This window comes from Aedes aegypti, chromosome 1 (assembly GCF_002204515.2).
Source record: "Aedes aegypti strain LVP_AGWG chromosome 1, AaegL5.0 Primary Assembly, whole genome shotgun sequence".
Lineage (NCBI taxonomy): Eukaryota > Metazoa > Arthropoda > Insecta > Diptera > Culicidae > Aedes > Aedes aegypti.
In genome coordinates, this window is record NC_035107.1 from 16,698,423 (window position 1) to 16,717,440 (window position 19,018).

At 37.1% G+C, this 19,018-nt stretch overlaps 1 protein-coding gene across 1 annotated transcript in view; it reads left to right on the forward strand.

Moving 5' to 3' along the window:
• The window catches only part of LOC5578809 (eye-specific diacylglycerol kinase), a 691,896-nt gene that overhangs the window by 1,373 nt on the left and 671,505 nt on the right, over positions 1–19,018 (forward strand).

Below are 19,018 nucleotides of genomic sequence, written 5' to 3' on the forward strand. Positions count from 1 at the left end.
TTGCGTGAACTAAGGGAAGACGGGGTAAGACGGACCACCTTCAGTTTAGCATGAAAATGGCTGTTTCCTTAAAAGTTCCCCAAGCACTTCCCATTTTCATAACAAATATCAAAAACAAAGTTTCTGTTCGTCGATATTGAACTTGATCTTATTTTAACAGATGCTCACTTAAGGATTTCGGAAGGGATTTTTTGTAAAAATATAACAAATTACCCGTCCATGCTTTAACAGAAATGTGAAATATGGTTCAGTTAAGTGAAATATGAATTCTCGAAAACTTATTCAAATAGTCTAAAGTCAGAAAAGTAAAAAAACTCACTTTATCGTGTATCGCCGACGAAATTCTACACGTCCCGCTCTAAACCAACTCGATTTTTCACTTTTAGAACGTTTAATTTCCGGATTTACAAAACGACACTTTTGCAACCTAACCACTGCTTTCGACGCTCCGTTGTATGGGAGACAAAGTGACTTAACCTCGAATCAAAACAAAACACTACTTGAGTCGATTTTACACTGGTAAAAAAACGTCGTAAGTAACTGATTGAAACGGCTTATCATTTTGTCATATATTTTTTGTGGGAAATGATACACAGTACCAAAAAATAATGTGATTTACGTCTTTTGGGATGCACATAAAAGAAGCGAGCCAAATGACGTAAAGTTGTGTCCAATTCCAAATACGTTAGTGTCTAATTCGGGAAATGTCGATCACAGTTCCATCGTTTTCGTGTCCTTTAACAAGTAAAATTACATTTTTTGTTCAATACATCTTCAAGGACACGTTTTTGTGTCATTCCATCACTTACATCATGTGTCATTCAGTCATAACCAGAATTACGTCCAGAGTAATTTTCATTATTTTTAAGAGTGTAGGAATTACCTAGTATTTTACTGCGAGCTGATTGCATGCAAAATTTAAGCGATGTACACGGTAAAGAAATTGTTAAAAATGGGATTCATTTTAGAACAGTTTTAGATGAGAGGTTGTGATTCTTCTTAATTAACTTTCTCAAAACCGTATGAAAGTTACTTACGTCGATTTGAAAAAGTTATCGAGAATTGTAAGTATTTAGCTTTGATATAAGGCCCTAGTTGTGAAAATTGTGCAAGCGGGGTAAAACCGACCACTGTTGATGGGGTAAGACCGTCACCCCTAATGTATACCAAATAAAATGTCTAAAACATTTTAATTGTTGTAACTACGTTGTACAGTAACAGTACTTACTATTTAAGTAAAATTAAAACAATTTTGTTAAAAATACAAGCCAAATCCGCATATGTTTCCAAAATTTGGGTTTCTTAAGGTGATATTAAGTATATATTTAGGTTTTTGAATAAATTAACCCTATAAACGATACCATATCAACGTTTACCAATGTAGAATTCATAAAACATTATACTTTTTACAATCATCGTACGAAAATCGTGGTGGTCGCTTTTACCCCGTGGGTAGGCGGTTTTACCCCGTCGCTTAAAATAATCGTGATAAGACATCACTTTTTTAAGCTTTAAGAAATAAACCCATTTTTACAAGCACTCCATCTCTTGGCATTCCACCTCTTCCAGGCGGCGCTTTTTGACCCGGAAAAGTCGGGTTTGCTGTTTCCGCTTCAGTATATATCGTTCCACGTTTTGCCGCGTACCATGCTGCATCATTACTCCTCGTCGAACCAATCGTTTCTTGAGCTCCGTTCCACATATCCGACAATGCTTTCGGCAGCGTCGTTAATGGCTGCTTTGACTGTCCTCCAGCAGTCCTCAAGAGGGGTCCTATCGAGCTCGTCCTCATCCGGCAACGCTGCCTCAAGATGCTGTGCGTACGCATTGGCGACATCCGGTTGTTTCAGCCGCTTGAGATTGTACCGGGGTGGGCGTCGGTACCGTACGTTGCTAACGACGGATAGTTTTGGGCGTAGTTTCACCATCATCAGGTAGTGGTTGGAGTCAATGTTAGAATCACGATAGGTTCTGACGTTGGTTATTTCGGAGAAGTGCCGTTCATTGATCAAAACGTGATCGATTTGCGATTCTGTCTGTCTGTACCGATACGGGAAGCTGTACTGGAAATAGGTGCTACGAATGGTCATGTTCTCGAGGCGGCAAAATCTATCAGTCGTAGGCCGTTCTCGTTCGTCAGCCGGGCGCTGAACTTTCCAATCGTCGGTCTAAACTCCTCCTCCTGGCCAACCTGAGCGTTCAAATCTCCTATGATGATCTTGACGTCGTGGCTTAGGCAGAGCGATCGTACTCGCGTTCGAGCTGCGCGTAAAATGCGTCCTTGTCATCTTCAGTGCTTCCGGAGTGTGGGCTATGCACGTTGATTATGCTGAAGTTAAAAAATCGGCCTTTGATTCTTGACATGCACATTCTTTCGTTGATCGGCCACCACCCGATTACGCGCCTTTGCATATCACCCATCACTATAAAAGCTGTTCCCAGCTCACGTGTGTTACGTAGCTCTGGTAGATGGTATGATTACCTCTAAACGTTCGCACCATCGAACCTGTTCAGCACACCTCCTGCAGCGCTACGATGCCGAAACCGCGGATTTTCATCGGAGAGTATGCGTGAAGTTGAGAGATTTGCAGTTCCACGTATCGAGTTTCCAATCGCTAGTCCTTGTTCGTCGCTGTGGTCTTTGCCGATTGTTCCGGCCCGTATTCTCTCGTTGACGTTCCTGTGCTGGTGTATTTTCAGGGATGGCTAGCAGGGCCTGACACCAACCCCCTAGATTTCCGGATGACCATTCCCCCTAAATGTTCGGAGGGCCATAGTGCGCAGTTTAGCTTAGAGTCCTTCTCTGGCGCTCGAACGATGATCAGCCGTCCCTGACATGGGGAACGGACGCTGTTGTGAGCCGCTCCTAACATGGAGTACAGACGCTCCAGATTTGCAAAAGCAGAAGAAAAAGCAAACCCCCCCTTCCCTGTCAGCATACGACCAAAGTTCCACCGGGGGTTGGTTACCCGATCTTCGCCAAGATTGTTCGTATTCCGGCCAGTACCACGAGGGGGTAGGGATAGAAGTTGCAGGGCAAGAGGCTAAGGACCGCACAAAGGGGTCTATTTTATTCATGCAGGTACGCGAGGTACCAATGGTACGCTACGCCCAGCCATTTACCGTGCCTTTCTAAATAATATGCCATCTAATAGAAAGTAATTCTAAAGGTTGTTTAACCCCTCTACCGACAGCTTCATTTTTTACCGCAAGAAAAAAAATCAATTTGCGATAACTTTTTTGTTTCTCGGTATTTTGCACAATTTTTCACAAGTTCTCAAAAAACTCTTCTAGCTCAAGAATCCGTGTCGATATTGATGATTAGTGATCTGGTTTTGAAAATATTCCAATGTTCCTTGGGGTAAAGGGGTTAATACTTTTCAATTTGGGATCTTGTTCTTGTGCTGAAATTATATTTTGTTCTATCTCAGTGCATTACAATTACTGGCGTCACAATGTAACTGATACTGAGCGGATCCAAAATCGCAAATATTGGAGCTGAATCATTTTTTCTTTCAAAATTTTGAATGAAATAATTTGTTCTTCTTCGAAACGAAACACTGCATCTTTTTGAAGCAACTTATTTAAAGGCATTGCAATAACAGAAATTTTTTTGATATATTTTTTTAATAACTCATCAATCCAAGGAATTTATGAACATCTTTAAAGTTTGAGGAATTGTAAAATTCTTAACATTATCTATGTAACATGAATTTGAACTTCTTCCCTTATTATTAACTGTATATCCTAAATAATCTATTTCTTCGAAAAAAAAAATTGCATTTGTCCAGATTGATTTCCAATAAATTTTGACTCAGTATTTCTAACATATGGCTTAAACCTAAAAAAAAGTCCATTGGTGGGTATCAGTATGTCATCTAAAAAGACACAAAGTTTATCCTATTATTATAGGTTGGGTTGTAGGTCATAGTTGGGGATTTTTTTTATTACCGTACGGGTTTGGGCCGAAGGGTCTCAGATTTTCATGAAACTTTTTCCACAGGCAGGGCTCATGGATATATGAATAAAAAAAAAACTGAGAAAATTCAGGGTCGCCTATTTTTCCGGAAAACTCAGGTGGAAATTTTTTGTTTTCCCTTGACACTACTTACTTTGAAAAATCATAACTCAAGAACGAAGCATCGTAGAAACAAAGTTTTGTATGGAAATTTAAGCAAATTTTCTCAAAAATCAAAAAAAAATATGAACTGGAAAAAGTTTTCCACTAAATTTTCCACCGTTGGGAAAATTCGTAAAGAAAAGCCGGAAAAACTGTGCCCGAACTCGTGGAAAATTTTCAAAAAAATATTTTCGAGGAGGTAATTTTATAAGCTTTAATCACTGAAATTTTTGGAATGCACTGTTTTCGTTTTTGAGTTATGGCCAATTTTGTGAAAAATGTCCAGATGTGCCATATAAGACTTTTCTTTGAAAAATCATAACCCAAGAACGAAACATTGTAGAAACAATGTTTTATATGAAAATTTAAGCAAATTTTCTCAGAAATCCAAAAAAAAAAAAATGAACTGGAAAAAGTTTTCCACAAAATTTTCCACCGTTGGGGAAATTCATAAAGAAAAGCTGGAAAATCTATGCCCGAACTCGCGGAAATTTTTTAATAAAATATTTTTAAGAAAGAAACTTTATAAACTTCAATTCTGGTAACTGTTAGGATGTACTTTTCTTTAGTTCCTGATCTATGGTCAATTTTGTAAAAAATGCAAAGATTTGCCATACATGCCTTTTCGTTTAAAAATCATGACTCAAGACTCATCATGACTTGTCGAACCGGATTCAAATTATCTAAAAAATATGAAATTTTTGAAATGGAATCAGTTTCCCAGGACATTTTTCACTGTTTATGAAAACAAATAATAAAAACCCGATTAGCTATTCCAGCTTTCAAACAAAGTATATTTGAAAAGAGCGATCAATAAGATCCAATCCTACAATATTTTTCAATACGCTCATTTTTCGTTCCTAAAACATGATCAAATATTGCTAGGATGAGCTGTTTGAACCATATATTTACAAATTTATAAGTTCATAAACAAAATTTCTTAAGAACGAAACTACATAGAAACAAAGTTTTCTTCAATCAGAATGTAGGCAATTTTTTCCTGTTAGGTAACTACTAAATTGACAGTTAAATAAATGGGTAGACAATATGACAAATAGGTATTTACCAATTCAAGTTTAAAGCGTTGAAATGGCTTGAGAATCATAAGTTTACCAAAAACTAACAAAGAGCAGTGAGAAAGTGCAAGTGTTGTCTATCAGCTGTATATTCCTCGTTATTAATTTTTGGAAAGTGAAAAAAGTTTTCCCGAAGCTGTTGAAATGGACAAAGTTTAATATTACGAATACAATTCTTTATGCTGTAACCCCTTCGAACTGGACGGCCACAAATCAGTAAGGACAAATCTACGATCGATCAACCAAGGCCTCATCAGTAAGCTTCATTCGAATGGAGTTCGGTGGATTACGGAAAAGATAAAAATTTGCGTGAAGTGCTCCATTACCGGTGACCAGAAGGCTCTCGTAACGGATCTTACAGAAGCAATGGCGTTTGAGGAACAAGTTTCACCACTATCTTCGTTGGCGTCGCAAAAGGAAACTCCTTCCTCGGGTGAGTCAGTTGGTTCTATAAATAATGTACAAAAAATACAAGAGCTTGCTAAATTCTTGGAAATTTCTTTTCAAGTAAAATCTTCACGTTTGGATGCTTCTAGTAGCAACTATCGCAATGCGTCTATGGACGAAAAGTTCAATCAAATTTTGAGTAAAATAAAGACTTGGTTTCCGCCTAATATTGTCGATGTTACAGAGGATTTTAATTCCGTTTTATTAAATTTGAACTCAGCTGTTACAAAAGCCGAACCTGACAAGCAAATTGAACTTCTAAAATTACTTCCTAGGAATTGGTCATATGCCAAAGTTAAAGCTCATTTTGACGTGTCTCAACACGTTATAACTGAATCAAAAAAATACAATTAGGGATTCAACCACTTTCAAAAGTAGGACGACCCTCGCATGGATCAGGTGTCCAAGACATAGTTTCAAATTTTTACCTAAGGGATGATATCAGTCGGCCATTTCCTGGCTTGAAAGATACCATATCTATTAAGTTACCCAATGGAGTGCGCCAAAATGTTCAAAAACGCCTTTTGCTTGACCCTTTGGATACTTTATATAAACAATATTTGGAAACCTGTAAGAGTGAACAGGAATCTGTCTCAATCACATCGTTCTGGAAACTTAAACCAAAACAATGTGTTTATACAAAGGATTCATCGGCCATGAATGTTTGTGTTTGCATGATACATGAGAATATGAAATTCATGGTTGATGCATTGAAAAAAACTAATTGCTTCGAAGTTCATAATACAGAAAAAAAACTTATCACCTTTTTGACTAGTCAAATGATATGTCCAGATAGTATAGAAGATTGTTACTTGAGGTCCTGTGAGGATTGTAAATTAATGAAATTAGATTTTGTTGCCAATCGCTTAGATGAAAACAACGTTGAAGAAGTTAAGTATTGTTTTTGGATTATTTCTCCTCGTTGTGAAATTATCAACAAAGAGGAAAATGTAAATGATTTTATAGAAAATTTGAAAAATCATACAGAGAAGTTTCTTGTGCATCAATTCAAAGTAGATAAACAAAATAAATTTATAAGAGCTAAAAAGGAATCACTAGTTGAAAACAAAGAAATAATCTGCCAGATGGATTTCGCGGAAAATTATTCGTGCGTGATACAAGATTCCATTCAAAGCCATTACTTTGTACGACCTCAAGTAACAATACATCCATTTGTAATTTATTATAAAGACAAATCTTCGATCAAAGTCTTAAATTTTGTTGTAATTGCTGACATAAAAAAGCATAACACGACATCAGTTTATGCTTTTCAAACAAAACTAATTTCAAGATTGAAAAATAAATTTCCTGAGCTTGAAAAAATCATTTATCTTTCTGATGGTTGCGGAGAGCAGTACAAAAATAAATCAAATTTCAAAAATGTATGCAACCATGAAAATGATTTTAAAATTAGAGCAGAATGGCACTTTTTCCCAACCTCACATGGAAAAGGTCCATGTGATGGTATCGGTGGCAATATTAAGCGAATGGCTAGATATGCTAGTATTAGAAAGTCAGCGGAAATTAATAACGCCAAACAATTTTTTGACTGGGCTGTGTCGCAAAAGGTGAAAGACCAATTTAAAAAAGATTGGGAATTCATATATGCAACTGAAAATGACTATTCAGAGGCTGAAAAATTACTTCAGGAGAGATTTTCTAACCTTGTTCCAATTCCTGGAACAAAAAAATATCATTCATTTATTCCAAAAGACGAACGAAGCATTTTTGCGAGTGAATTCTCAGATGCACATGAAAACCAAGAAAATACAGCATGCTTTGTTCTTAATACTACAAAGAAACGAAAATCTTCTGGTGGTAGCAACCAAAGGCAATCTTCCCGGTTGAAAAAATAGATAGTTTTAAGATAAAATGTAAGTTATGTACTGAATAATTGAATAAATAAAATTAAAGAAAAATATAAAAAGAATCTTATTTAATCCATAGAAAAGAAAGAATCCCTTGGAATGGAAAAGAAACAGTTTTTTCAGCTTTGCTTAACGGTGTAATGTTTCATGAAAAATATAATCCAATCCGACTTATACTTCATTAAAACCAATCCCATATCGTTTCTTTCAGATCTCTTAGAAAATTTGCAATTGCTTTGATAAAAAAACCTTGTTTTTCTGATGCTTCGATTGAGATATGGGTTTTCAAAGAAAAGGCTAATATGGTCATTTTTCACAAAATTGACCATAACTCAGGAACAAAAAAAAGTACATCCTAAAAGTTACTAGAATTGAAGTTTATAAAGTTTCCTTCTCAAAAATATTTTAATAAAAATTTTCCGCGAGTTCGGGCATAGATTTTCCAGCTTTTCTTTATGAATTTCCCTAACGGTGGAAAATTTTGTGGAAAACTTTTTCCAGTTCATATTTTTTTTTGGATTTCTGAGAAAATTTGCTTAAATTTTCATATAAAAACTTTGTTTCAACAATGTTTCGTTCTTGAGTTATGATTTTTCAAAGAAAAGTCTTATATGGCACATCTGGACATTTTTCACAAAATTGGCCATAACTCAAAAACGAAAAAAAAAGTGCATTCTAAAAATTTCAGTGATTAAAGCTTATAAAATTACCTTCTCGAAAATATTTTTTTGAACATTTTCCACGAGTTCGGGCATAGTTTTTCCGGTTTTTCTTTACAAATTTTCCCAACGGTGGAAAATTTAGTGGAAAACTTTTTCCAGTTCATATTATTTTTGGATTTTTGAGAAAATTTGCTTAAATTTTCATACAAAAACTTTGTTTCTACGATGCTTCGTTCTTGAGTTATGATTTTTCAAAGTAAGTAGTGTCAAGGGAAAACAAAAAAATTCCACCTGAGTTTTCCGGAAAAATAGGCGACCCTGAATTTTCTCAGTTTTTTTTTTATTCATATATCCATGAGCCCTGCCTGTGGAAAAAGTTTCATGAAAATCTGAGATCCTTCGGTCCAATTCGTACGATAATAAAAAAATCCCCAGTTCTGTGATTAGGATTGTGTCCTGATGATGATACAAATTTTCTTTCATTTTTTGAAGATGCCTTTGATTGTTCTGTTCTTCACGGTAAGCTCGGAAATTAGACGCAATATGTCCCGGTTGATTACATAAATAGCAAAGGGGTATCTTCCTTCTATACGTCGCTGGGTTTATCTCTATCGATCAAAATGTTCGATTAACTTCGTTGGCGTTCTTGAATTTTTGAATCTTGTCCTGATTGGTCTTAAATACCTTCAACAAGATGTTCTATGAATTCAGGCTCTGGTAAAATGAGTTTCTGCGCCAGTATTTCTTTTATTCTTCAAAATGTTCTTCCAGCATTCTTCATTGATAAAATCCAGCAAGAACTTCCACTTCCATTAAGAAAATTGATAAAAGTTGACATTTGTGTTGAACATACCTTGTAATTCTCAACTTAATTCTTGAAAACTTTTCAACAAGAAGTCCGCGTTCGAAAACAACCAGTTTTGAGATTTTCCTTGCAATTGCTTTATCAAAACCATATTCATTGTTTGGTCATGCTTGTATTCTATTATTTATTTATTTATTCACCATCTTTGACATTGTCGTACAGACTAATTTCTTAAAAACTATATTATTCTATACTTCTTATTCTAAGTTTAAACATAGCTTTCGAGAGGCTAAAATCAAATGCGTTGCTTACATCGTTAAATGATCTTAACCACGAGTTTAAAGAATTATCTGAACCATAGTTCGTTCTGTGGAAAGGGACAGCAAACATTAATGTAGCTATTTCGGAAGCGTCGAGGTGGTGTGTTCCACGGAATCAGCTGGATAAGTTCCGGACTATCTACGTTACCTGTTATAAGGTCAAAGATAAATAGTCTTTGCAATTTGGTACGACGGGCAGAGAGAGTTTTTAGGTTGATCAGTTTGCAACGATTAGGGTGGCAGGGAAGATTTTGAGGATCATTCCATGGTAATTGTCGCAGAGCAAATCTCAAAAAATGTTTCTGGACACGCTCGATGATCAATGTATGCGTTGCATAATAAGGCGATCAAACTGGTGTGGCATACTCTAAAATGCTGCGAGCTAGTGAACAAGAACAGCGTCTTCAGGCAGTACACATCGTTAAATCCATATGCATGCCGACGTATAAAGCCCAGCACCTTGAATGCCTTGGCAGCTATGATGTTGATGTGTTAATTGAACCGGAGCTTCGCGTCAATAGTGACCCCCAAATCACATATTGAGTTTACTCGTTCAAGTGGATTTAAACCCATACAATATTCATGGTGAATCACATTACTGCGGCAAGTGTAAGATATAACCTTACATTTCTTCTCATTGACATGCATGCCATTGTCACCACACCAAACTAACAATAGATTAATATCAGCTTGAATATCCAAACAGTCAGCTGGAGAAGCTAGTGTTCGGAAAAATTTTAGGTCGTCGCAAAGGATAGTTTGGAACAAGAGATCAGTTCGCTCAGGTCATCAATGTTAATAATGAAAATAAGTGGTCCAAGTACGCTACCTTGCGGTACTCCGGATGGAATGCTAAAGTATCTTGATCTAATCTCTCTTTGTGGCTCTACGTTGAGTTATAATTGGCCAGTTAGCAGCAGGAGAAAATTGAACGTTAGGCTTTGAATTTATCTTTTTTATCTCAGTATGTAGTTCTGTGATCGCAGTGGTAAGCGTGTTCAATGGTGATTTTTGGTCGGCAGAAGTCGAAATAGCGCGAAAGTGTGAGTTTTCGAATAGATCCGCACACTTGTCGCACATCCAGAAGAGATTCTTTCTATTCGCTGTGAAGTAGGATTGTAGCGCACGTGTCACATTCGAACACGCGTTCATGTGGAAGAAAGCGCCACAATAACCGCGACAGACAACATAATCGATACCATTGATTGCTTCACAGCACTTTGCGCATTGCTTTGCCATGGTGAATCGCCTGTGATTATGCAGCACGTATTACTTATGCTCGCTTTTATGGTGTAGTTGTAAACGTGGCTTGTATTGGAACTTGTATGCGATTTGTGCTTCAACTATTATTCTGGAGATGTCGCGGTGATCAGAAAAAAATTACGTGGGTTGTTGTACGATTTGGATGGGTAGACTGCTACTAAAAATCTAATATCACTTTTACCACTTTCAAGCACTTCATCGTTCAAAACTCGACCGGAAAATTGAACATGAGAACCGAAGAAATACGTTGGTGTAAGAATCGTATTTATAAACGTTACACGACTATCGAAATAAACAACAATAATCGGAGGTGATAAGGAACATAAACCAAACAAGCAGAGTTTCCAGAAACTTATTATACAAAGTTTTCAAAAAATGGATAACATCTTCTTGGAAACAGCCGAAAATGGTTGGTAGTATCAAGGAAAGTTCATCTTGGCGAATGAATGAAGAATTCCCTTGAAGATGTTGCCTCAAATTCTGAGAGAAGCATTTATAAGCCGTTCATGATCAGAATTCTGAGCTGTTTTATCAATTGTAGCGATTCCTTCTTAGAATTGTGAGAGTCACTTTTTCGATAAGCGACAGTTTAGCAGGAAAAAAAAATTGTTTCCTCTCGTCGATTTCAGACGTATGATGTTTTCAAAGAACTTATTCGTTATTGAGTTTTGCAACTCTAAAGAAAAAAAGTGGAATAGAATAATCCTTATTTAGGTTTAAATTTCGACTCAAACTTTAATGCTTGAGGAAATTAATTGCAAGTCCATCAGTTATAGGCATCTTAAGATTTCATGTTTTTAACATTAATTTGAATTTAATTTAAAAGTCACAATGTATTTCATTACTTTATCTACAACTCTTCTCAAGAACACATTCACGTAACCACATTTTGGGCCCACCTAAAGTTAAAACTATTCAGCACCTTAAGTTAAGTTATTCAGCAAGACCAAGCTGAGGGTCGTGGGTTCGAATCCTACCGGTCGAGGATCTTTTCGGGTTGGAAATTTTCTCGACTTTCCAGGGCATAGAGTATCTTCGTAGCTGCCACACGATATACGCATGTAAAAATGGTCATTGGCACAGTAAGCTGCAGAATCAATTTGTCTAGCTTAAATGAAGACTGAAGAGTTAGGTCAAAAGTTTCTTGACAAAGTTATTCAAAATAACATTTTCTAAAAGTTTGCAGAGGAGTGCAGTTACAAATTTCCTAGAACAAAAAAGTTTGAGTCAAAATTTAAACATAAATAAGGGCCTCGCTATTCAACTTTTTTTCTTCGAAGACGCAAAACTCAACTAAAATCGTCTGAAATCGACGAGAACAGAGGAAACAGTTTTTTTCCCGCTAAATTATCGGTTCGGACCATTGTGCACTGTTAAAAACAACACAAGCAAGAATGTGGCCATATGTTTAAAGAATGATTACTGACTAAATTTGAAGAATTTGGGGAAAACTGCAATGTATGCAAACCTGTGATTCTAACAAGTGTTCTTGTTAAAATTCTGAGCAAACCAGGATCATGATATTGAACAATCCTTGTTCAAGATTTAGAGCATCTTCTTCTTTCCTCGGAGCAGTGAGTGGATCTTGATCAGAATTCTGAGCAATTTTTGTTGAGTATTCTAACCATTTAATTGCTGATCAATTTAATGATACATTTCTATTTAGTATTTATAGCATAGCTTTCAGCAATAACTTGTCAGATGCTAACAAACTCCAGGGTTATCTTTGAATTAAAAAAAATGGATAAGATAATGTGTTTTTAATGATGTAAAAGTGGTTTGACCTGATAATTAAATTCTTTGCGAAAAATACAGTAGATTGACAGACAAGAGATCGAATACTAACAACCTTTGTAAATTTTCAGCCTAGTTTGATGGAAGTATGTCCTGTTAGTGCCAGAAGTTGACTACATAGAAATCTTGTTGGAAATTGATAGCAATTTAAATCTAATAAATTCTTAACGATAGAAAATTGTAACGAACTTCGCCCAAATTCTTCCATTCATTACAAACAAATCTTCGTTCATTGCAGCAAAACCTTCAAAGCTTTCAAAGGACCTACATTCCAAAACCCAAAAACCGGTTCCTCTCACGAACCGGAACCATCTTGTCTCCTCTGTCAATCCCAAATTAAATGAGCATTCCGAGTACCGGCTCTCGCCAATTGGTCCGTTCCAGGGGACGGACCGGGGTGGCTCAAGGATTGTTGGGCCACTTTGGGGATCGACTCAGCTAATCCCTCGTTTGCTCCCCAGCAGCTCGAATTGAGTCACTAGCTCCGTCGTCGTCGTCGTCTGTCGAATCATTGTAAATGGATGATTCATGACGGGATTCCTCGAGCAGATGTCGCTACCAACAACTGAACGACCGATAGTCAGGCAACAACAGCGATCACGGTGCTCCCAGGCCGTTTTTATCAAGAAAAAAAAAAACATTAATTTTCTACTTATCAGACGTTCTCTGTAGCTGAGATTATTTCTAAGTTACGCCTTTTGATAGTATAGTTCCACGACATCAAAGGAAATAAGAAATATTCATTTTGAAACGTGATTATTGCTCAGTCGTGCAGTTTAGCCATAGAAAAAGACTGATGAGCACATATTCGACGAAGATTTTTCCTGATAATAACGATCTTGGGAGCACCGTGCCAACATAAATCACTGCCGCCGTCCTTCGGAGAATTGGTCCATTTTCGTTCCGAAACCCATCATCAAATGGGGACGTAGGAAGCTAGAAAGGGGGTTCATCGATCCGCGGGGACCTTTTTTTTCCCTGCCATACACGGCGTCGTGGACTCCGGTCCGGGGGTTGTTTTTCACCAGCAGATTTAATCGCGTTTAGTCAAGATTGATGAGTCGTGACTTTGAACTTTTCTGCCGGAGATGAAACGCTGCGACGGTAGCCGGCACACAAAGTTCATCCAACAAGTTTATGTTCTCGTATTTCTGGCGAGCGCGGGCGAAGAAATGTCTTCCACTTCAAAGGGCTCTCTTGTGGTTCGGGAAAGGAGCAAGACAAAAAAAAAAAAAAGGATTCGGTGACTTCTGTGTGAGGAAAAAAACGACATCCAGTAAGGGATAAGGCCTGATGTTTGCACAGTGCACCAATGTGTCCATTGACAGTTTGTACTTTTACATATTCAGACAGCGCAACCGCCATCGTTTAACCTGGAAGCACTTGTGTGGGTCGCGAAGGCAGATGGCAGTGTCCTCCGAGGACACTGGTTCTCAATTGTTTTGCCACTGAGCAATGATTGCTCAGAATATGATCAAACGTTGCTCTGCTGATTTTGAGAGAAGATTGCTCAGATTACTGAGCAAAGATTGCTCAGATTACTGAGCAAAGATTGCTCAAATTACTGAGCAAAGATTGCTCAAATGTTTGAGCAAAGGATTCTCAGAATACTAAACAAAAATTTCTCTGATTATTGAGCAAAGGTTGCTTTGATTACTGAGCAAATGTTACTCAGATTACTGAGCAAATATTGCTCTGATTGCTCAGATTACTGATCAAAAATAGCTCAGATTACTGAGCAAAGGCTGTTCAGATTACTGAGCATTGATTGCTCAGATTACTGAGCATAGATTGCTGAAGTTACTGAGAAAAGATTGCTCTGATTACTGAGAAATTGTTCCTCAAATCACTGAGCGAAGATCGCTCGCATTATTGAGCAAAGATCGCTCAGAGAACTGAGCAAAGATTGCTCAGATCACTGAACAAAGATTGCTCAGATCACTGAGCAAAGATTGCTCAGATCACTGAGGGAAGATGATCACTGAACAAAGATAGCTAACATTACTGAGTGCAGATTGCTCAGATTACTGAACTTAGATTGCTCAAATCAATGAGCGAAGATTATTCAGATCACTGAGCAAAGATGGCTCAGTGCATTGAGCAAAAATTGCTGAGATTTCTGAGCAAAGATTGCTCAGATCACTGAGCAAAGATTGGTCAGATTGGTCAGCCCTAATTGGCTAAGTTTGCTCAGATTACTGAGCGAATATCGTTCAGATTACTGAGCAAAGATTGCTCAGATCACTGAGTATAGATTGCTCAGATTACTGAGCAAAGATTGCTCAGATTACTACGTAAAGATTGCTCAGATTACTAGGCAAAGTTTGCTCAGACAACTGAGCAAAGATTGCTCAGATTACTGCGTGAAAATTACTTGGCAAAGTTTGTGCTGATAACTGAGTAAAGATTGCTCAGATTACTACGCAAAGATTGTTCAGATTATTGAGCAAAGATTGTTCAGAATACTGAACAAAGATTGCTCAGATTACTGAGCAAGGATTGCTCAGATCACTGAGCAAGGATTGTTCAGATCACTGAGCAAAGATAGCCCAGAACACTGAGCAAAGATTGCTCAGAACACTGAGCAAAGATTGCTCAGATAACTGAGCAAAGATTGCTCAGATCACTGAGCAAAGGTTGTTCAGAACACTGAGCAAAGATTGTTCAGATCACTGGACAGAGATGGCTCAGTGTACTAAGCAAAGGTTGCTCTGAATACCGAGCGAAGATTGCTCAGTTCATTGTGCAAAGAATACTCAGATTTCTGAGCAAAGATTGCTCAGATTACCAAGCAAAGACTGTTCAGATTACTGAGCAAAGTTTGCTCATATTACTGAGCAAGGATTGCTCAGATTACTGAGCGAAGATGACTCAGATAAGTGAGCAAAGATTGCTCCAACTTCTGTTCAAGATTGTTCAGATTTCTGAGCAAATATTGGTCAGATTACTGAGCAAAGATTTCTCAGATTACTGAGCATGGATTGCTCAGATTACTGAGCAAAGATTGGTCAGATTACTGAGCAAAGATTGCTCACATTACTGAGCAAAGATTGCTTAGATTACTGAGCAAAGATTGCTCAGATTGATGAGCAAACGTTGCTCATCACCCCAACCCCCCTTTGGTTTGTTCTGAGCAAAGATTGCTCAGATTACTGAGCAAAGACTGTTCTGATTACTGAGCAGAGATTGCTCATATTACTGAGCAAGATTGGTCAGATTACTGAGCGAAGATGGCTCAGATTAGTGAGCAAAGATTGCTCCAACTTCTGAGCAAAGATTGCTCAGATTACTGTGTAAATATTGCTCAGATTAGCATAGATCGCTCACATTACTTAGCAACTGAGTGGAGATTGCTCATATTACTGAGCAAAGATTGCTCAGATTACTGAACAAAGATCGCTCAGATCACTTCTGAGTAGGAAGTGATTAGAATTCAGAGCTAAAATTGATCTATATCCTTAGCAGACATAGAAACTGTACGCTGAGCTAGAACTGCTCAAAACTGTAAGCAGGAACCGTTAATGTTCAGTAGCTCTTTTTAAAATTTTGTCAAAATCCTTCACATGATTCCAAGCATTCTTTGTTAAGAATTCTTAGCAGTTCTCTCTTGAGACTCTTTGCAACTTTTGTGGAATTTACTGTTGCAATACCCACTCCGGATAGTGTGGTTTTTTGCTTAGTGTTCTATGAAATTGTTACAAATGCTAAAATTCGTACTATTTGTTTTCTAATGATTCGACGTAACACTATTTGCGTTGTTTAACTAATCCTAAAAATGACAACAATTTCAGATAAAAACTAAGCAATTTATTTAAAACCTGCAGTCTATTATTTAAATTCCCCGTCAAGAAATAATTCGTTCTTGCTTGAACTTAGGAGCTATTTCTTAACAAATTTGGGAGCTAATTTGGCTCAGTATCATCCTGAGCAATTAATGAACAGTCAACTTCTGACCAAATTAAGAAAAAAAAACGGGTGAATTCTGAGCAATGTGTTTAGAGGATTTTAAGCGAATCCTGCTCAAAATTCTGAGCAGTAATTAATCTAAATTCTGCGTTATTTGTGCTCATGAAGAATGAGTCACTTTGGCTCAAGAGAAAATAAACATGAGCATATTTGGCTCAAAATACTGAAAAATTTCCTATATAAATTCTAATTGCTGCCTACTCATGATTCTGACCGGTTTCAATTTTGAGGAATTCAACTCAGTAATGGAAATGTGTCATTTTGGCTAATGAATCAATTCATTACATTTATGGGTTTATGGGTTATTGCTCAATTTCTAAGCAATTCGTATGCAACCCTCTTTACAAAATAACCTGAGCTTCAATTAACTCTTGATCAAGATTTTAAAGAAGATAATACTGCTATGGGTGGTGAGAAAATCTTGCCCTGAATTCTGAACAATTTCAGTTCAAGATTCTAAGCAATTTCAGCTTAGAATTCTGCGAAATTTATGATTCTGAGCAATGTCGGCTTAGAATAATTTGTACTACCTTCTTTAGTTAATGCTCAAATGTCTTCTTCTTAGCAATTTATGCTCGAGATTCATAAAAATATTGTTTGCTACATAGGATTCAGGAATTGCTCAGAATCAAGAAACTACTAAAAATTGTGATCAGCAAGGATTGCGATAAAAATGCTTAGAATCCTTATAAAAAATTGTTCAGACTCCTGAGAAGGAACTGCTTAGAAGCCTGATCCTGAATTGTTCAGTTATTTGAGCAGCAATTGCATAGAATTGTCATTTTAGCTTGTTCTGAATCATGCTGTAAGTTTCTCAAAATTTTTTCCAGTATTTGCTTAGAATATACAAATCGCTCTGAACCCTGATTAGGAATTGCTCAGAATCCTCACCATGAATTGATCAGAGTACCCAAGTAACCAATAGTTCGTATTGTGCTTAAGCAGTGAACTCCAAGGATCACTTTAAGTATAAATCTAGTTCAAGTAGAACATTTTTGCTGATTAACTACTAATATAACTGGAACTAACTTAAACGAACAATTGATTGCTTAGGTATTAAGCAATTTTCTCAGAATGCAAGTCAAGAATTGCTCAGAATCCTGGAAAGGGAGGATTAGAATTATGAGAAGGAATGTTAGAAAATCTGTTCAAAACATGTTCAGACCCTGAATAAAAATTTGCTCAAAGTTTTAAGAGCGTGTCGTTCAGATTCTTGACCAGAATTTTTTCCATAATTTTTATTCAAAATTTGATAAATTCTTGATCATATATTACTGATATATCTTTTAAAAACATAAGAAGGAGGTATTCTGACCCGTGATCAGTAATTGTTCAGAATCTTGAGAAGAGAGTGCTCAGAAACCTAAGTTAAAACTGCTCAGAATCCTGTTTAGGAAATTTTCCAAACTTGGATTTGAAACATCGCATTCTGATCGAAGGCTATTAAAAATCCTGAATAGGACTCGCTCAGAAACTTAATCAGAAATTTATTCAGAATATAAAGCGCCTAAATTTTGGAAATTTTACAAGTTTTGTAAATTAAAAAATATGTAAATTTCATTAGTCCTCTAAATTTATTTTTTAAAGCAGTTGTTAAATTTTAGAAGTTGTTTATTTTTTTCGAGTCAATTAATCATGTCTAGTTTTGTTGTCGCATCAAACTCGATTAACGACAGTTTGACAAACACTGTCTCACCGCAAACCGTGCTCTCCGCCCCGGGAACGACAAGAACGAAAATTTACCATGAATTATTGATGAGTAGCTGTAGCTGTAGCAACGGGGCCGAAGGTCCCACCACCACGTCTTGGTCTATTTGCTTCTCCGCCGTCAATTGTGCTGGGGCTAGGAGAAAAGCGCCCGCTTCTTGGGAAAAAATGACAACGATACTACTGAGATACTGAAGTAGTTTGGAACATGGCACATGGGATGCTGCAGTCTGTTGAGATCACTGGAAGAATGGATTTGAAATGCAATTTCGGACAAAGTGGATTGTAATTTTCGGTGACATGAAATTTCGGTTGTAATACAACTTGTAAACTCAATTAAATTCCAATAAATCGACTAAAGTATCCCTGGTGAGGGCTTTTATAGAAGCCGAAACGTCAAAAAGTAAAATTAATGCGACAATTTGAAGTCAATTCTCGAGAATGACAGATTTATTTGACTATGGATCCATTTCAATCTAGAACCAATTCAACCATGGCTCAAGAATCCTACAAGCATTACGGAGCCAACAAATTATACTCCTAAAAAACGTTCCAAATTTCCCACAGTGCCTTTCGCCGGCTGCTGCACGGACTCATTCGCTGTCAGCTTGCATATCGTGCCAACGATTTCTTTGCAAAAGCTTGGCAACCGCAGTTTGCTTCCTTTCTTTCTTTCAGTTTATTTTCGTGGCCATTTAGTAGAGGGGGTGGGCTTCTGCCGAAGCAACGAAACTGCGAATGAATAAATGCATAAATTTTGGGCCAATGGCTTCACTTTCCTAATAGCTTCTAATAATTTGTCAGAACATTCATTCAATTCACTTTGCTGATGTTTTTTTCGCTTCTTTTGACCCGTTGTCGTCTAGGATACAACATTCTGAAAATTTTGGTAGGAGGGAAGGGGCGTGCAGGAGAACAAGACTGGCTAGGGCAACATTCTTGCCGAAAAAACGAAAAGATGGACGGATTCTGCCTTCTCATCTTAAAGAT